At 37.0% G+C, this 21,647-nt stretch overlaps 1 protein-coding gene across 2 annotated transcripts in view; it reads right to left on the bottom strand.

The window, feature by feature from the left end:
- The window catches only part of EPS8 (EGFR pathway substrate 8, signaling adaptor), a 128,490-nt gene that overhangs the window by 86,301 nt on the left and 20,542 nt on the right, over window positions 1-21,647 (bottom strand). The window contains exon 1 of one of the 2 annotated variants that reach the window (XM_040488815.1): window positions 20,251-20,560. The exons of the other annotated variant lie outside the window; for it this stretch is intronic. The gene's annotated coding sequence lies outside the window, so the exon portion shown is untranslated. Of the gene's footprint in view, window positions 1-20,250; window positions 20,561-21,647 lie in introns of those variants that run through there. 2 annotated transcript variants of the gene reach the window in all.

Raw genomic sequence — 21,647 nt, 5'->3', positions numbered from 1 at the left:
AGAAGGAGAAGGAGAAGGAGAAGGAGAAGGAGAAGGAGAAGGAGAAGAAGAAGAAGAAAGAAGAAAATAATAAATGCTTCCAGGAGTTACATTCCTAGATTTGAGCACCTGGAAAAGAAACAGAGCAAACACAACCAAGATAGTGAATTAATAAGTTAAAGAGAGGTGCTTGGGTCAGCTGAGGAAGGGAGAACCACCAAACACTTTCATGTTCCCGGATCATATGGTGTGAATTTTTGTTTGGGAAGTTAAGATAGACTTGTTTGGGTAAGTAGGCTAGTTGAAGTTAAAAGGAAGAGGAAATTTGAAGAGGGATCTAGCACAAGGGCTAGTAATGTCACATTTGCATTTCTTTCCATTCCCATCATTCCCACTTTTAAGCAAGTGGGAACCCTGCCTATACGCTGAGGTAAGTAAAACTGGGGGGAGAAGCATGACCTGATTTAATTGAAATGTGTTGTTCATAAGAAGAACAAGTTTAATATTTCTAAATAGCCCCCCCCCAATTATTCCAGCTCTTTATTAAATAAACGAGGTATAATTTAGCTGGCATAATCACTGTCTACCATTTTAAACCAACTGTTTTTATAAAATCCATTCACTAAGAGATCTAAGCTACCACTACGAGTGCTAATAGCATTGAGAGGAGGAGGAGGAGGAGCTAATATTTACAGAGCACTACGTGCCAGGCACAATTCCATTGCATACATTTGTTTTAATTGTCACAACAACCTCATGAGTTAAGACCATTACTATGGCCTTTTACAGATGAGTTAAGAGAGGCACAGAGTTTAATCAAAGTCCCAATAAGTAGTTGGTATGAAATAAAATCCAACAGCTTTGCCATATAAAGGAAAATAATGGTCAGAGTTTGTTTTTTGCCCCAAATCACATGGTCACCTAGCATCCAAATGGAACTAATAGGATTTTTTTGTTTTGCTAAAAAGCTATTATAAATGAAAACACATACATTTGTATAGAAAAGAACTAACAGTGAAGCTTTACTTATAAAGAAGAAAGAAAAACCACTGGATTCAGAATGTTCATGAAGTAAAGGCAGGAGACAATCAGGAGTGTCAGAAATATTATCAAGATAAAGGCAAGGGTCAGACCAGAATAAAAACAATGGCCCCTAGAATTTCAAAGAATTACAAAATTCTAAAGGGTCATGGCATCACCTTGACTTCTGATCAGCAAAATCCATGCCTATTACAGAGTACTTCTCTATGGTAACATATTTCCAATTGTTTAATGGCAATCAATAAAACTAGAATTGACTTTTATACTCAACTTTCAGATAGCATGTTTTTACAAACATGGAACATATGAATTATTATAAAAGAAATGTGTCAATATGTGTATTTCTTCAAATAGGCTCTATTCCTTCAAAAAGGCTCTATGAAAATGTAGAAATAATCCATTCTGCCTCTATCCAATAGAATGATACACAGTGGGTGCTTTTCCTCCAACTTCTTTGGAAAATTTATTTTCTTGGGAACTTCAACAAATCAACCTAAAACATGTTGCTTTTTCTAACATAATCTTACATAGTTTTACTGAATTTGATGAGGAAGGGAGCTAAGTTTTCCTCAAGCTGCTAAACTAAGTGTCAGCCTAGGTTTAACTCAGCAAAATCTTTTAAAAGTTCAATATATTACACTCTAAGAGAGATATATGATTGTTTCTGATAAAACATGTTTTTTTTAATATTTGGTATTATTTCTTAATAATAGTAGTTTTCAAAGTCGAAATATTTGTGTCATGTAAGCAGTAAAAATCTATTAATGAGAGGTGCCAGGATTTTAAGTGATCTTTTGATAATCTAAATTGGAATCATTTCAGAAGCTTCTGTAGATAAAATCTGAATCAACCTAACACTCCTGCCTTCTAAAACTTAAATTTATTATTCTTTATTTTTATGTTTTTTTTTAATTTATTTTTCAAGGAGAGACAGACAGAGCATGAGCGGGGGAGGACCAGAGCAAGAGGGAGACATAGAATTTGAAGTAGGTTCCAGGCTCTAAGCTGTCAGCACAGAGCCCAATGAGGGGCTTGAACTCACGAACTGTGAGATCATGACCTGAGCTGAAGTCGGACGCTTAACCGACTGAGCCACCCATGCGCCCCAATCATTCTTATACATAAATCCAATCAATGGTTCCCCACTGCCCTCCAGGAAACATCCAGTTGGATGAAACAGCCTAGTACTCTGTGATCTGGCCTTTTACACCTGTAAAGCTTCCTTTCTCCCCACTTCTGCCTTCCTGCCACCTCCCCTGTTCTGTCCCAGACCCACTCCTCCACCCTGAACCCTCCCTATAACTACACAGGCACACCATACATCATTTTAAAGATGCTTGCCAGCAAATTACATCTTCTACCTGGAATATTCTCTCAGCCAAAAAACCTCCCTGCCACCTTCATCTGGCCAGCTCCTACTCAAACTTCAGATATCAATCTAGGGAGACCTTCCCTGATTTCTGCAAAGTAGGATAGACAGATGCCTCTTCCATGTGTTCCCATAATGCTGGAGTCTAACACTAAGATGCACTTATCATACTGAAGTCAGCTTCCTATTTTGTTGTTTGTACACAGGATTGTAAGTTTCCTGAGGGCAGGGGCTAAATAGTTTTACCGAATACAAAGGGTTAAGCGTAGTTCCTAAAAACAGTAAGTTCTCAATAAAAATTTATTCAATGAGTGAACAAATTATGCCCAAATTAAAATGTTTATTTTAAAATCTTATTAAGGATGGGGCCCCTGGGTGGCTCAGTTGGTTAAGCATCTGACTTCGGCTCAGGTCAAGATCTCATGGTTTGAGCTGTGCTGACAGCTCTGAGCCTGGAGACTGCTTCGGATTCTGTGTCTCCCTCTGTCTCTCTGCCCCTCCCCAACTTGTGCTCTGTCTGTCTATATCTCTCAGAAAAAAATGTAAAAAAATAAAAATAAAAATAAATAAATAAATAAAATCTTATTAAGGAAAGACAGAATGAAACAATGCTCTAAAACCAAGAAAATCTGAGTAGGATGGGGCGCCTGGGTGGCGCAGTTGGTTAAGCGTCCGACTTCAGCCAGGTCACGATCTCGCGGTCCGTGAGTTCGAGCCCCGCGTCAGGCTCTGGGCTGATGGCTCGGAGCCTGGAGCCTGTTTCCGATTCTGTGTCTCCCTCTCTCTCTGCCCCTCCCCCGTTCATGCTCTGTCTCTCTCTGTCCCCAAAATAAATAAACGTTGAAAAAAAAAATTTAAAAGAAAATCTGAGTAGGAAATATGTTAGCTTGTTGAAGAGTTAAAAACAGAAAATATTTAGCATCACTAGCTTCTAACAAGAACCACTCAAGGAAAACAGCAAGCATGGTCTGCTTTATGCCCTAATCCCTGTAAGTCACCCCATCCACACTGCATATTTTGCACCTCCTTCCTCCAGCCTCTCCATCTTGACCTCTGTTATTGTTAGCCAACTTCCTTATTTTCCTCAAATGGAATGGAATAAAAATCCTCATCTAACCCTATCCTCTCACCATTCCAATTCTGTCCCTTGTCTGATGGTGAGCATCAGTTCTACCAGAATCCAACCACTTTCTGTGGGTGTGAGGAAATTTCGTTCCTAGGCTTGCCGTTAGAACATCCTACCTAGATGTCAACTTGACTTAGGTTTGTTGTGAAATTAGAAAACACTGAACACCGAAGTTAATACTCTTGCTTGCTTGGTCAATACCATTCCCAACTCTGTGCCCTTGGACATGTTAAACTCATCCTCATCAGTCCTTTTCATAAGCCGGAAACTAGGGTATTTCCAAGAATCCTTTGCAGCTCCAAAGATTAGCTCAGTGACATCAGTCATAGGCCAGCACACTGGCTCAGTGTGCTGATTCTTGTCATCTAAATTTACCTCTACAGACCACCTGACAAAACAGAACACAGGAGAAAGTATCCCATTTTACTGGGGGGGGGGGGGGGGGGGCGGGGTTAACACAGGTTAACTCAGGTTAGTCCTTTGAGAACTGGATATATGTTACCCTCACAACCTCCAAGCCTGCCTACGAAGAAAGCATGTGCCATAATTTTTTTGTCTGTTTTCAATTTAGTTGGTAAGAAGCACTGGGAACAGCACATAGCAGCATATAGTAGCACACTCCTCTAACTATTTAGCTGGGAAAAATAAGATAAATTTCCCTGATCTCCCAAGAAATGAAGCTGCTCCATTCCAGGATGCTAAAAAGGAAATTTTTCTAGTGTTTGAACACTAGATTCAAACAAGTGTTTGAATTTTATGAGATATGATATGTTTATGAGAGTAATACTTAATCTTAACTGTCACTGATGTCACCTCAGGGAAGACTAGTTTTGCCAAGAGTCACACAGCTGCTTCCCTTCCATGAAAGAAATAGGATGAAGGAAAGCGGCCTACTCTAGAAGTGACTGTGTGCGTGAAGACAAAAAAATCAAAGACTCCAACTGATCTAGACCCAAATGCTTAAGATACAGGAAGTGAAAAATGACCAACTAATAGTCTACTATATAAGTGGGCAAAGGATAGGATCCATGCTGTGGATCACCACTACCCACAAATGTTCCTAAACATAATTGATGGCCCTTGCAAACCTCACAGAGCTTCAAATGACAATACTCTAGTCTTAGAAAGCAGAGCCCTATTGCTGCTCCCTGGGAGGGAGTGAGCCAGCTTGCCCATAAGGCGATTTCCCACCATCTAAAGACCACCTTCCAATTCCTAAAAAATAATAATAGTATTTCCGCCAAGAAGAAAAATGCTTTTGGGGTGCTATTTCAGAGCTACTGGAAACAATAAAAACTTGCCGAGTATATTGCAATGCTTGCATTGTGGTATTGCGGGGTAGTAAAAAGAAGGTAGAAGGCCCTAAATGTAAATTTTCACTCTACATGATGTTGAACAAACTTTATCAGCTCTGAGCCTCTGTTTATTCATCTTTGAAATAAGGTTGTTATGAAGACTGTATGCAAAAGCACACACAGGTCACTTAAGATTTATTATCTATATCGACATCTATGAGTTCTTTATCTCCCTGAAGAATTGTATATTGGAGACAAATAGTAATGGAAGCTTTCTTTAAATACTGGTTCTAATAATGAAATCCACTGAGGTAAAAACCAATCGCAATCAATCAAATACAAGTCAAGTGAAATACATGAGAATCAGAGTAAAGAATGTTACCAATTACATACTCACACACCCAAAAAGAAATTTCCTTTGCTTATCATTCCAGACCTACCACGATTTTGCCCTAAAGAATTTCTCCAGTCCTCCATATTCTCTCCAACACTCCCACCCAGAATCCTTCACTCTCTTCTGAGCATACGGAGCACTGAGCCACCTTCAGGCCTCTGCTCTTACCCTAAATACCCTTCCTGCCACTTCACACCTCCCGTCGAACAACAGCTCAATTCCTCCATTCCTACCCCTATTTTAGTCTTCCCTGACCAACTCAACATCAACAATATCTAGTCATTCAGCAACTATTTATCATGTTTAATATTTTTAATGTAGTTATGAAGAAGAACTCTGGATTATTCCTTCGTATCTCTGACACAGCTCTGGGGTGTGGCAAGCTAGCACAATCTTCTGCAAAATAACTGCTGTACTAAAATTGCGCTATAGGAGTTTTATGTACATGTGCTAGAATTTTAGTGATCAAAGGAGATAGCATTACCAATATAAATTTCCTCTAAGATTTACACAAATGACCGCCTAGCACAAATCAGTCCTGTCCGAGGACTGGACATTTTTGTTGCAAAATACGAACTAATTTAGAAGTACAGAAACTGAATTGAAATTGTTCAAAAAAATTTATTTAACAGAATTTCTATAGTCACAATTATATATGACTCTCTGTGTTAATCCAGTGGAAATACCAATAAAAGTACTGTTGTTGGTGTGGTCAATGATTTTAACATATGATCTAAAAAGCAGAACTTTGGGAAAAAGTACGCCTATTTATATCAAGGAGACTCAGAACTGACTCAGAGGAAAAAAGTATTATCCTCTGACTCATCAAGACCACTTCCTGAAACACCCAATGTTTTTCTTGGAAGGAAGTCTATACAACAAGTGCCATTTCATTCAAACACTGATTAGACAAAATTGAAGTCTAACACAAAATGAACAAAAAGACATATATTTTCCAAAGCCAACAAGTTTCAAAGGAGACCATTTCATAAACATATATTATCTGGTCATAAAAGGGAAGACTTTAAATACAGTCAAAATGGATAATCCAAAGTATATTATAATGAATAAACCACTGACTACCTACACATATCCCTCTTTATACCATAATCTCTTAATGATAAAGAAACAACCATATGATTTTAATCCACAAAATTAACTAATGTCTTTGGCTTCAAAACAGTCTTTTTTTTTTTTTCAAGGGAATTCTCTTCTGAAATCAACTGAATCAACTGTGTGGCCAATATTTAATAGTAATTTACAAAAACAATAAATAACACTTCTTAAGTGCTTATGCATGCCAAACATGTTACAGGTTGTTAGCATGCATTTACTCAATAAGGAACAGATACAACTATTACTTCAATTTCATAGATAAGGAAACTGAGACACAGAATCACACCTATTACACAGTAAAGCCTCAAACCCCAGGCAGACCACCACAAAAGCCCAAACTGTTTTTTTTTTTAAGTTTATTTATTTTGAGAGAGAGAGAGAGAGAGAAAAGAAGGTGCAGCACACGCTCACGTGAGCAGGGGAGGGGTAAAAGAGCAGGAGAGCGAGAGAATCCCAAGCAGGCTCCACACTGTCAGAGCAGAGCCAGATATGGGGCTTGAACTCACAAACACTGAGATCATGACCTGAGCCAAAATCAGGAGTCTGACACTTAACCAAGCGTCCTGAGCCACCTAGGTGCCCTGAGCCCAAAATGTTTTGACGCTTTCTGTGCATGTGACCACACACCTCCCACTAGAATGCTCGCTAAAAGTTAAACATGCTTAATTAAGCACACACACAACACACATATAATTACATATATGTATAAATATTTCAATTACATAATATGTACCAAAATTTAGTATGTCCTCACTTATTAGTTTATAAATCCTAATGTGACTATTATATTGATAGGATTTGTGTACAAACACCAAGTCTTTGAACTAGAAGAACAATTACTTGGATGAGCTTTGAAACACTCCACTGCCTGGATACATTTATATCAGTTTCATTTGTTTTTTATTTCTACAACACTGTAAACATCTCACAGAACTATAAAAACACCACAATGATACTGTCCTGGACACAGCCCTTGGGGAACAAAAATACACATAACATTTCCTATTTCAAAATAACAAGCAATTAAACTGAATCTTGCTGTTTGTTTCCTCTTGAGTAATCTAGACTGGAAGGAGTTCAAATATCTGACTCTCGCAGTATTTTGCTTTCAGTACAAAGACCATCCTTTAATATGCCAATTCAGCTAATAAATGTTCACTTGTATCTATACCTGGTTCATAGAAATGAGTTTAAATATTAAATGACTGCATATTTCTAGTTCTAAACATTTGAAAAGGAAATTCCTAGTTAGCTAATGAGGTAGAATAAGCACTTATAAATATGCCACACCACTCTGCCTTTCAGATTATTAAGGACCAGTATAAGAAGGGCAAATTTATCACAGAGGGTTAAGCCCTTAAAGCAGCAGCCTATGGAGACAGAATATTCCCAGCATCAACACCACTCTGGAGGTGCTGAGATGCAGAGGTGCTGTGGAGCCCTGCCTGCCCAGTGTGATTTTAGGGCCAGGACAGTCATCCTGCTTTTTTAAAATGTATCATTTACCCAAGTGACACAGGGAATGAAATTCTACCAGTGGAAATTAATTTATTCTTTTGAATTATGTGTTGTAATCCCTAGGAACCACTTTTAGACTTCAATCACTTCTGGGACTAAAAATATATTATTATCACATAAGTATGAATTATCAGATACTTCCTGCTATGATAGGAGGAATTTAAAGTACTATAAGAATATGTATGAAGCCAGTGTGCCAGGAAATGTAAGAAAGCTTCACAGAAATGAAGCTGTAGTAAGCTACTGAGAAAAAAATTTGCCTGCTTAATACTTTTGCCTATGATATGTCCAGTTATTAATAATTACTGAAATTATGAAATGAATTCCATCTTATACCTGGAATGATTACTTATTTACTTATTTTTATTTAGGAATGATTCTTTATTAAAGACAAACATCCTATATAGCGGGACTATATGGACAAACAACCTATACAGCGAGCAAAACCGTCTAAGAAATGCATCCAGTATTTTTTGTCTACACCTGCCAGGTGCTGTGCTTCACAACAAGGGCATATAATAAACAACATGGTGTCTCTCCGCTAGGAGCACTCAGTTTAGCAAAGAGATAATTACAGTGCAATTTAATAAATGCTACTGTCATGGCATGAACAATGTATTATGGAAGCATCCACCTGGAGAAGTTTGTTGGTAGGTTTCATAGAAGAACTGACAGTAGAACCAGGTGTTGAAAGACACAGAGGAGTGTGTCAATTGGAAGGTGCGAGGGCAGTGAGAGAGCATTCCAGGCATATGTAAAGCACGGTACATGGAAGGACATGAGCTTCAGAGCACAGGGAGATATTCAGTGTGGCTGCAGTACAAGATGTATAGAAAGATAATGTAGTTGAGAAAAGCCTGAAGCCAGATCGTGAGGGGCCTTGTAGAGCATGCACAGAAATTCAGACTTAATCTTTACGGAAACACAAAATCATATTACTAATTTTTAATTAAGTATGGGGGCATTTTGGAGGACAGACAAGATTAGGAATTAAAGCTAACTTATTTTAAGGAAATTTTATAAGTTTCTTTCATTCCTATGGGAACCATCTCAACTGTATTCTGTGCTAGATATCTTTTTGGAAAAACTAAGATTCACCCATGTCATTCCCATAACTTCTTCAAATCTGAATTCTCCAAAGAGAAACAGGAAGATAATTTAATCTAAAATATAGTACAAGGACACAGCCCACATTTTCAACAGTTACTAGATACACAAGAAATCCACAGTTGCATACATCCTGTTTTAGGAAAGTTTATTTTATTTTATTTTATTTTATTTTATTTTATTTTATTTATTTTTTTTAACGTTTATTTATTTTTGAGACAGAGAGAGACAGAGCATGAATGGGGGAGTGTCAGAGAGAGGGAGACACAGAATCTGAAACAGGCTCCAGGCTCTGAGCTGTCAGCACAGAGCCCAATGCGGGGCTTGAACTCACGGACCATGAAATCATGACCTGAGACGAAGTCGGCCGCTTAACTGACTGAGCCACCCAGGCGCCCCAGGAAAGTTCATTTTAAAAATCCAGAGAGTAAGAGAACTGAAGGTTGTTTTTTGTTTGTCAGCCATTGAAAACATTCCTTTAATGAAGTGGCTTCTGTGGAAACCCATGGCAGAGCTCCTCAAAAACTTAAACACAGAATTACCGTGTACATTGTAGTAGTTCCACTTCTGAATATACACCCAAAAGAACTGAAAACAAGGACTTAAACAGATGCTTATATACCCATGTTTACAGCAGCACTATTCACATCAGAAGAAAGTGGAAGCAAGCCAAGTGTCCATTGACAGGTAAATGGATAAGGAAAATGTATATGCACAGAATGGAATATTGCTCAGCTTTCAAAAGGAAGGAAAGACTGGTACATCCAACAACATGGATGAACCTTGAAGCCATTATGCTAAGTAAATAGGCCAGTCACAAAACAACAAATATTGTATGATTCCACTTATATGAGGACCCAGAGTAGTCACACTCATTGAGATAGAATGTAGAATCCAGGAAGGAAAAAAAAAGAAAGAATCCAGGAGCTGGGGGGGGGGGGGGGGGGGGTGGGAAGCAGGGAGGAAAAAAAGAGTAGTCGTTACTGTTTAACAGGTACAGAGTTTCGGTTCATGAAGATGTACACTTAAAGATTATTAAAGTGGTAAATTTTATGTCATGGATATTTTACACAAAAAATAAACCTGAGGAATGAAAAGACTGCGTCATGTCGGCAAGCCCATCAGGTGTGGCCACCTGGTCCACTAAGGTGAAGGTTGTAAATGAGGATGTAATGGAAGCATAAAGAATTTACATGTGGCAAACACACTTGTAAAAAAAACTTAAAACCATCCTACAATCTTGTGTGTGTGAGCATACATATACACATATGTATGTATTTTTTATTTGAAATACACTAGATTATCATATACTCCACTTTAATAAAGATCAAGAGACAAAATTCCTAATCTGTGAGACCAACAAATTGGAACTGTGTTTTGGAAACAAACAAACAAACAAAAAGCACTTATCAAGTTTTTACCAATCCTTGTTACCATCAGCGCTAACATGATTTGGCAGTCCCTCTTGCAAAGGCCGTTTTTCACCGATCCTTCACTTTCTTATTAGTCAAATGGAGTAGGGCTCCATGCTCCATCCCGACACACTGATCTCACAGTGTGTTGAGGGGATAAAATAAGACAAGGTACACATACAATTACTTTCAAAGTTTAAAATGATTTGGAATCAACATGCTCCTGTACAAAAGGATCATCTGACTCATGAAAGGGCTTAAAGAGTTTTTTTAAATTTCTCTGCATTTTTCACTTTTTAATTGAACTTTTAAACAATTTAGTAGGCACAGAAACTTTGAGGAAAACAGGCATTGAGCAATAAAATATATCAGTATTCCAAGGGGGGTAAATTCATACACATGTATATATATGCACATATACAACCGACCCTTGAAAAATACAAGTTTGAACTGCACTCCACCTATACAAGGATTTTTTTCAATAAATGCATGCAATACTGTAAATCTATTTCCTCTTACTTATGCTTTTCTTAATCACACTTTCTGTTCTGTAGCTTTATTTATTCTAAGAATACAATATATAATACATATACAAAATTTGTGCTAATCAACTAAAGGCTATTAGCAGTTAAATTTGGGGACAAAGTTATATGTGGATTTTCTACTCTGCAAGGGGTCAGTACCCAAACCCCCATATCGGTCAAGGGTCAGATGACATATTAAATATACATATATTAAATAAGATGGCTTCAAAGGTCTAGCTTTTAAAGTGATAAGGAAGAAAATATTTAGATTTTGCTTTTATAATGAATTAGTCCATTGCTAAGTATCATACCAAATATCAATAGTAATTATAAAATGATGTTAACAAAAATTGTTAAGATTTATTTAAAAGGCCTAAAGAACATGCCTGTACTTTTGGTTAAGAAAACTGCCATGAAATTGATGCCTTAGGACAAATCAGTTGTTATCTGCAATAGTTAGAATATCCTCTGTTCCTGCAAATGAGCCCAATGGCACTGACAATATCTAACTCACTAATTTTAATACTCAAGAGAGAATCCATCTAAAATAAACATCTAAGAGTTTCTCACATGCCAGTACTGCCAATTCCCCTCCCAACATATCCTTTGTAAAACTTGTATTATCTCCAGGGGGCAAGGGGAAGAGTCTTTTTTTTTTTTTTTTGTCTCACTGATACAAATAAACTTAGAGGTCTTAGTACTTACCTCATCTGCTGTCCAATATTTCTCTTTTTGTAAGGAAATAGACTTATCACATCCAGTAGGGAATGCCTCAGATTTCATATTAAACCCCCAACAATGTGATACCATTAAACTAAAGTTCACTGAAGTCTAAGCTTAAGTAAGGCATACACAAGTGGCATTATGAAATTGTATAATCAATTGTACGTGTGTTGTTTTCACCAGTTAGTGGCTATTTTTTTTTTTTAACTCAAAGGCCATCATTTATGAATAACCCTGAAATGTTTTCTTTCCTTCTTCTCTAATTCCCATCTACCTTCCCACTTAAAGTCATCCTCTCTTCCCTTAATTGTTGTAAACCTCCAATGCATGCTTAATATTTTGTAAAATAGTCCTTCCGTGGTTACTACAACTTTATATCACAGACCTGAGAAATACGCAATCATCTCCCCATTCTTTCTACTTTATAAATTCCTCAATGCACTCAAACCAGTAAGTGAAATTATCTAAATTTAGAAGTCCAAATGTGATTTTGAAGAAATAAGCTACACAAATAATAAGCATTTGAGTATTTAACTTTTTAATTAAACCTCTAAGCCTGATGATCATGTGCTATTTGGCCACCAGTGATCACCCAGAGAATCAGGGATCACATGCTCTAGTAAGGAACACCCTTCCCTTCAGCTGGTTATTTTTAGAAAAATGGCAATATACATTCTAGCTCAGATTTATTCCTGATGTTGTAATAATGCAAATGTACTTTCCTTCTCAGGCTCAGACCCAGCTGAAACAGTCTACCTTCCTTTTTTCCTGCTTTTTCTATGCAGACTCTCAGTCCAAGTTCCATTCAGACCCTCTGACCGTAGTTACCAAGGTTTGGGACATCTGGGCTGCAAGTGACCTAGGATAATCTGGGATTACCAACAATCTGAATAGTTTGATGTAATTAGGTAGGCTTCAGAGAGAGAGTAGTAGCCTTCATCCAAGGAATCCCTATACTCACAATTATACCATGAATTTCCCTGTGAAATATCCATTCATTCTTTGTCCATTCAATAAATCTTGCTAAGGGCTTTCTATGTGCCAACAGATACTATGTGTATGAAGCTGGATATACAAGGATGAACAAAACACATATAATTCTTGTCCTCCAAGTCGTTAGGAGACACAATGACCTTCTTTGATATTCCTTTGAATATGCCAAGCTCTTACCATCCTCAAGGCCTATCATTATCTGTCTGGAATAATTATCCTCTTTGTCTTTGCCTGACTCCTGCATCGCAGCTTAAATGACCCCTCTTGGGATGTCCTGTCCGGACCCTCCAATCTATATTATTAGATCCTTCATTGCATGTTTTCACAGTACCCTGAAATCTTCTTCATAAGGCTTTATAATTAGACTTATGGGCCAATATTTGTAACATGAGCTTTTCAAAAATAAATGGCTGCCCGGTATACTTTCTATTGAAGCAGAATAAACTTTTCTATTCTGTACTTTATATTGAAAACGTTTTAAGTCTCATCTTTCTTTTAGGTGAATATTATTTTAATTCTTTCAGGGGTGCCTGGGTGGCTCCGTCAGTTAAGCGTCCAACTTTGGCTCAAGTCATGATCTCACGGTTCGTGAATTCAAGCCCCAAATCGGGCTCTGTGCTGACAGCTCAGAGCCTGGAGCCTGCTTCGAATTCTGTGTCTCCCTCTCTCTCTGACCCTCCCCCATTCATGCTCTGTCTTTCTCTGTCTCAAAAAGAAATAAACGTTAAAAAAAAAAAACAGATGAGTCTTGAATTTTTTCTTTACACTTTATCTCTGTAACTCCACAATTTATCCAAAGATCTTCCTACATATGCAAATTTTATAATAAAATTACAATTCTTCAAACAGTCCTATTTTTTGTATGTGAAACTTAAATGTTCTGTTTATATTTGAGATACTAGCTAAAGATACTACAAATGTCCACATATGATATCTATTTAGATATTCTCAAGCCAGAATTCTGAATAGTCTATACTCAACTTTTACCATTTTCTTACGTGGGAGACCCAAATATATAGGAATCCCACTACTCATTAAGTGTGAAACTTTAGGCTTACTTAGCTTCTACAAGCCAGGATTCCTCACTTAAAGTAGTTATAGTATCTGGGACGCCTGGGTGGCTTAGTCGGTTAAGCGTCCAACTTTGGCTCAGGTCATGGTCTCAAAGTTTGTGAGTTCAAGACCCACATCGGGCTCTGTGCTGGCCTGCTTCAAATTCTGTGTCTCCCTCTCCCTCTGCCCCTCCCCACCTCTGTCTCTCTCTCCCTCTCTCAAAAATAAATAAACATTAAAAAAAAATTAAAGTAGTTATGATATCTTTTAAGGGTATGAGAAATAAATATAAGGTATACAGAGCCCCTAGCAAAATATTTTTAGTAAATATCAACTCCTTCCCACAGATGAGGGGAAAAAAGGCACATGTTCAGAAATGTAGCTATAAAATATAATACCAGTTTCCATTTCCTAATCTGATTTCCTAAAAGAGAACAATCTAACTTTTTTTTGGACTATTTTTCAGGTCAGGTGTTGACAAACTTTCTATAAAGGGTCAAGTGGCAAATATTTGGGGCTTGTGGGCCCCATATGGTCTCTGTTGATAATTTTGTTTTTGTTTTTAATAATCTACTAAAAATGTAAAAACCATTCTTGGCTTATAGAAAGAAAATAGTCTATTGGTCAGTTTGCTAATCCCTTGCTCTAAATACATAAATACTCATCAATTCCACCCTTATTTATCCATTACCTGTATAATATTTAGCTTTTAATCAACACTCAATTGAAGAACTACTCTCTCCACTATTCATCAATACTTCCATTTAACAAGTATGGATTAAACACTTGTGTCCGTGTTTCTATGTAAGGCCCTGTGAGGTAACTGGCCATGTAAAGAAAAAAGTGACTAAGGACAAGCAATAAAATCAGTACAAATAAAGCCTTTTGAAAGCATCCTTTAGCATAACCTCTCTCTTTCCTCTTTTTTTTTTTTCCCTGAGCCTACTACTAATCAGGATTTATAATATAGCTATTTTATGCTCATGACCTCAGATTTCTTGTGCTATAACCTTGTATCAAAACTGGTACTGATTTTAGTTCTTTTATGAGAATCTGATTGGGCTACCCACGACATAGAGTGAGAATCCCTTTTGCTCATTCTCCATTGGGCTCTCATCTTTCAATTCTAACATATTGTTACATATTCACCTCCTTTTTTTCCAACTTCCAAAGCAATTATTTCTCCTTCTATTCAGCTCAGCTTACCTCCTTATTGCCAACTGTCCAAATTTTCTCCCTTTCTATATATAAACTCCAGGAAAAAAAAACAAAAAAAAACCTGAATTAGGTATTAGAATTAATTTCTGTTATTGTTCTGCCTCTGACAATCTGCACATTTCTTAGCCTGGGCACCTCCGTTTCTTCAATTATTACAGGCATAGAAATAGCCCGTGATGCCAATCAGACACAGTTAAGTGTAGAGGAGATAACACCTGTAGTTTATTAATTTATAATCTACAAAGTACTGTGACAGACCACTAAAATCTAAGGCTCGGAAGTCAGACCTGATTCTAGAACTGGCTCTGCCCTTTATATTTATGAGTTACCTACCTTGGGCAAGTTAATTAACCCTTCTAAGTCTCATTTTCCTTATCTGTAAAATGAAGACAGTAATAACACATACTTTATAGCGTTTTATGATGATTACATAGCATAAACTATGTCAAGCACTTATCACAGTGCCCAGCATATAGTAAAGGCTCAAAAAATGTTAAACATAATTACTATTATTTAAAGGTAAGATATATTTTTACTCCAGGAGGCCACTGGCTTTTGTATTTACTTCTCAGTCCCTGCCTGCTTTTGAAGATACCCATTTATGTCCACCGGTAAATTTATGCCCTTTTTTGTAAAAAAAAAAAAAAAAAAAAAAAAAGTCCTTTGGTATTTTGCTCTGTCATGCTGTGTCCCTCCTTACAGGGTCTATTTAGTTTCTTTCACCATCAAAAGAGAGGGAAGAGGAAGAGCAGAAATGAAGGAAAGAGAGAGGGAGAACCATCAGTTTGCACTCTGTAGGTTAACAATTAGGACAAGCCTGTTCTGTTATAACGCAACACACATATTCCTAAAAATCATGATGCGATGCAAAATCACATCATTAAAACCACAAGGCTTATGGAGAAAATGGGGTTAGAAGCACAACTGTCAGTGACACTTCATAAAAAAAAGGAAAGAAACTAATAAAGATTGTAGCAGTTTTACATATGTTAAATGGTTAAAAAAATAAAAACCACAATAAACATGGTACCTTACCTTGAAAAAGACCTGAAGTTTGCTTGTGGAACTGGCTGCCACAGGGTTACACATAAGTAAGTTATTGTGAAATGGAGGGAAAAGGGTTATCTGAAACTGAAGAGAAAACTATAAAAGATATGGGTGTGTTTGCAGTTCATAGCGTACAATGAAGTGAGGTAGCTGGAGACGTCCGAGGACTGTGCCCATGCATTTTGTGTATTCCTATGTGGCTCAGGTCAACCAGGTGGAACTTTCGGTGTTCACCTACTATTTCTCAGATAATATCACACATGACAAGTGTGAAATATACGTTATCATCAAACTGTTCCCTAGTACCAATAATGTAGGAATAAATTCCCATTTTCAAAACAAGCATTATAGAAGAACTGACTATTCATTCCCAAACTACAGACTCATGATTAATGTTCTCTGACTCAGAACTCTAGTCACGATCTACAAAGCCTGTGTTACTCTTCAATTTCCTATTAGCCCAAAGTGTTTATCTAGAAAACGTTGTTCTTTCCTCGTCAGTAGTGAGCCATTAAACATGATCTAAAACATTTCTTAACTGCATCTTTGTTCCCTCAGCTTTCCCTTCTGGGGACAGCTCGGATTCAGACAGCTATGTCACAATTGTTTTCTTCTCTAACTGATCCCCTATCCCCAACAGAGGAATAAAATGTCTGGTGGTAACACGCTGTCATGTCATTTCATTTATTCGCTCACCAAATATTTATGAGTATTTCCTGAATACAAGGTATCATAGGAGAAACATGATGAAACCACCTCCATCCATCCTAGTAAGAGGTAAGAGACTTAAGTAATTCAGTGGATCATTTAAAGTTGGTCGAGGCTATACAGGAGGGGTAAAATATTATAACACATGTAAAAATAACTGCAACACAAGACAGAACATGAAGCACCTTAAGACAATGCAGAAGGGGCACCTGGGTGGCTCAGTCAGGTGGGCATCTGACTTAAACTCGGGCCATGATCTTGCAGTTCTGAGCTTAAGCCCTATTTCAGGCTCCCTGTTGTCAGCACAGAGCCTGATTCAGATCCTCTGTCTGGCTCACTCTGCCCCTCCCCCACTTATGCTCTCTCAAAAATAAATAAAAAAATTTTTTTAAATGCAGGAAAAAAAAAAAACAGATTACTTTCAATGTTGGAAAAAGGGACCAGGAGAAATTTAATGGGGGTGATTAGCAGACCTTATGGATGAGTTAAATTTTGATTATGAGGGAAACGTTTTCTAATTGCTGCATGAATAAAGAAAAAGGCAGGAAATATACAATAAAGCATAAAGATCAAGACACGTAGGCCACAAATTAAGATACATGATGACAAATAATAAGTTCTATAACAAACTTTGAATTTTATCTGATGGAAAATGGGAAAGTCACTGACAATTTTTAACCAGAAGAGTGTAATTTAACCAGAAGAGTGTAACATCAGTGATGAATGAGCAAAAGGGAGCCCAACTGGCCTTCACAAACCCAGGCTTTGAAATAAGTGAAGAGACTTCATTCAGAGTCTTTGGAATGCCAAGTAAGAGCAGCAGGAGGGCTTTCCCAACAACAATCCCCAGCTTTGTGTCCAAGATTGATATTCACAGCTCTACTTAATGGATCCTAACTGTGTCATTTGGTCTGGCAAATTATAAAAAATAGTGGAATAAAAAAAATTACCTGCAAAATGAGAGGAAAGTATATTTTTGGAAACAATGAGGGAAAAAAAAGAATACAACTTAAGAGTAATAATAATATTAGCAGATACTTAAATCTGATCATTAGATCATATAATTAAGAAAGTTAATATGGTTTTGAATTACATCTAAATATCTGACACAATATTTTTTTAATAGTCAAGAAGCTGTATATCAATGTTCTCCCAAAGCAAAACCTTCTTGGATTAATGTGCACATAAGGTCTAAGGCAAGTATAAGAAACACATGTTCCATTTCAGCTCAGATTTTACATCACTAAGTACAAAGAGCACAGTATTTCACATATTGCTTTAATACCTTAGAATATATATTAAGAATTACAACTACTACAAGTTTCTTCTAATCATGTCCCTGAATCTGTTAATGAATTCTATACAGGAGACAGAAATGCCACAAATTTTAACTAAAATAATACATTTTTATTAGCTGAAAGTCCACTTTTCAGTGTTTCATGAAAAAATTAAAAATTAAAACTATACACACGGGGGGTACCTGGGTGGCTCAGTCAGTTAAGTGTCTGACTTCAGCTCAGGTCATGATCTCATAGTTTGTGGGTTCAAGCCTCGCGTCAGACTGCTTTGGATTCTGAGTCTCCCTCTCTCTTTGCCCCTCCCCCGCTTGTTCTCTCTCTCTCTCTCTCTCTCTCTCTCTCAAAAATAAACATTAAAAAATATGTATATATACATACACACACACACACAAGCTTAAACTCTAACAGAAAAAAGAATTTTAAAGAATAATTGTTTAATTAAATTAGAACTTTGTTACAGGGTAAATAATCAAAAGACTATATGAAAATCTACTTTGTTATATCATCCACACAAAAATTTTACACAATTCAAGTAAAGTATTATTTAAAAATCTAAAATATAATGAGCTAATTTTTGTCTGCTTAAAACTCAAAAGAATCTCTTTATCTTCACGCCTACCTTGATGAATTAATGCAACATGATTTCTCTGAAAAATAAACTAAAAAGGAAACTTCTCTATACAGTTTATTTCAGAATTACACAGAAAATCAGTATAAACATCTTATCCTTCCCAAAGTCATTTTCTCCTATATGTAATTTACTTAAACTTAAGAAAGTATTTCCAAGTCCATCTGCAGAAAAACAGAAACCACTTTTAAAACTAAACTCCAGGTGGGGCGCCCAGGTGGCTCAGTTTTTCTCGGCTCAGGTCATGATCCCATGGTTGGGGTATCAAGCCCCATGTAGGGCTCTGCACTGAGCATGGAGCCTACATGGAATTCTCTCTCTCCCTCGCTCTCTGCCCCTCCCCAACATTACATACCATTCCGAGAGCTTATACAAAATTTATACTGAGCATGACACTGACACTTGCTTTAGAGTTTGCCCTGTAAAGCTGACCAAAGCTCTGCAACAAGGTTAAGAATAACTCAGGCCATAAACATTCCACGGAATCTCACCTATGTATGCTACCAAACAGTTGCACATTGTGCTTATATGGGAAGTTTAAGTTTGGGGTGTAGATGACATTCTTTATGGTGTAGAGTCTTAATAAATAGCAGACACATTAGAGAAAAATCAACATATTCAAGAATGTACTTCAATGGATCAATATAGGCATAATAACCATGGCACCTGAACTCAAGAATGCATTACATTTCCCAGCACCAAAACAGAGATGTAACCGGTTATTTACTTTTGTTCTCTATCTAGTATACTGTGATACAATACTATTAACTCTTGTTTTTAAATAGTATAAATCTTGGCCTTGCACTTAATTACTCGTAACATAACAACAAAAAGACTCCTCCTAAAAAAAATTAAATGTAACAAACCGATAAAAGCTACAAAAACATCTCTATGTAAGAATTATATATCTATATATATATATCTATATATATCTATGTATCTATCTATAGATATATATAGATATTTCACACTAAGCTCAAATTTTATACTTACAACATAATCACATGATTGAATTTTTTGGAAGAGTTTTTCCTTAAAATTTTCCATTAATTGACTATTTAAATGTTTACAAGTTCCATTAATATACACAGGCTCAGGGGAAGAAGAAAAAAAAAAACTTTAAATACACATATTCACTACAGTTTAGGTCCCAAGCAAAATGTTTACACAGAAATTTGGCAGTGTTAAGTCTGTGGACTCAAAGCCAATAACAACCTAAGAAAACTGAACTTGGTTAATAAGCAAATTTTCATAGTACAACTGGCATTGTATAAACAATCCAAAGCAGTTAATATTTATAGGATAATCACAGTATTTTGCCTATCAGATTAACTTAAAAGTAATTTTTAAGAAAACTTCATATATTCTATCTGTGCTTCCCCAACTATTAATCGTCAACAGATTTCTTCTCACCTACAATTTATGGAGGAAAATGATTCTCTTAAACATATGACCTAACAGAAAGAAATCCTTTAAAATCCCCCAGAGGCAGGAGACAGGGCTCTGAGGAGCCCGAGGCACCAATTTCAACAAGTTCAGAATCCACTTGGAATACCAAATGGGAATTTAAGAAATTGTCAAAAGGCTAACTGGGACTAAAAAGTATTACTGCGTGTTTCAAGGTCTATATATATCTTCTAAAATAATTATGCCTTTGAGAGCCCTCCTTAGCAAAGTAAATATTCACAAAGTCAAACTTACCTACCCACACAATCCAAGCAAGACTCCTCTAAGCGATCTGCCAGGCAATATTGAGAGGACATTCCTCTCAGCTCACTCTGGGTGCCAAGTGACCTTCGGCATATCAACAGAAAGGGTGGGACTCTAAGCTTCAGTTTCGGCATTTTACCATAGTGAATGAACAAAGTTTCTCCTCTGGTTTCTCTAGGGCGTTAACTAAGACTTCCTCTTCTTGTTAAGTAAGAAACACAACCACTTCATTTCCAACTCTTCCCTAAGGTGCTAAAGTAAAGCTGTAAATGGTGCAAATAATAATAGCTAACAATGACTGAGAACTTAAGATGTGCTCCAAACTAACACCATACAGACAGACACTATTATTATTCCCATTGTTAGCGGTGGAATCTGAGGAACAGAGGTTAATAAGTAACTGGAAGAAATTCCAGGTACGGCAACGTGGTTAACTGAGCTAATGAAGACCTTCCACTGCAAACACACAGAAAAAATGAAAAAGAGTGTAACAAAATTTAAAAAGAAATAACACAGCTTCACTTACGACAAAGAAAATCCCCTGGTGCTACACCAAAGCTAGAACCAAGGGCCAAAGTGGTATGCACCAAAGTAAATACTGCCAGTTATGGCCTCCAGAAATGACCACAGGAATCACCTCAGCACTTCGGCCTAACTGAAATTGGTAAGGAGATGCCCTCTCAAGAAATGAGATGGGAAGAAAGTATTCTCTCAGAAGAAGAGTCTAGATCTCTGGCCCTGCTTTTCCTCAACACAGGATACCACCTACCCAACTGTACCCTGATGACCATGTGCAGGCAGAGAAAGAGCTCTCAGACACACAAGGTATAAAGTTGGTACTGAGATCCTTTCAAAAAACCAGAGCTATTTTCAAAAGGCTGCAATCACAGTCAAAAAATGATGCAGGGAACAGGACAAATCCACCCACTGTCTTAGTAAGACTTCAAGACAACCTGTCTCTGGGAATCTGGGTAAAAGCATAGGGGAAATGCAACAACCAGAAATTAAAACCCTACACCTGTGTCACAACAGTTCTCAAGTCTAAATCTTATTTCTATGAGAATCTTCAAACTCAAAAATTAAGATAAAATTGGGTCCGAGGCTTGTGATATCCCTGGAGTATCCAGAAGAAATGAAACCACTCTAGAGTAACACTCTATAGGCCACATGGGACCTCTATAAGCTAGAAAAACTAAACCAAACAACAACAACAAAAATCTCAAATGAAGATAAGCCTATAATTTAGAAATTACAAAACATGTAAGAAAATGATTTACTGTGATTGAACATTAACAAACCAAACAGGGGCGCCTGGGTGGCTCTGTCCATTAAGCATCCAACTCTTGATTTTGGCTCAGGTCATGATCTCACAGTTCACAGGATCGAGC

The sequence above is a fragment of the Herpailurus yagouaroundi genome, unplaced genomic scaffold, assembly GCF_014898765.1.
Source record: "Herpailurus yagouaroundi ecotype Mexico unplaced genomic scaffold, PumYag 166, whole genome shotgun sequence".
In the NCBI taxonomy this organism is placed as follows: Eukaryota; Metazoa; Chordata; class Mammalia; order Carnivora; family Felidae; genus Herpailurus; species Herpailurus yagouaroundi.
The sequence above is the reverse complement of the archived record's forward strand: the minus strand, read 5'-3'. Positions and strand labels throughout refer to the sequence as shown.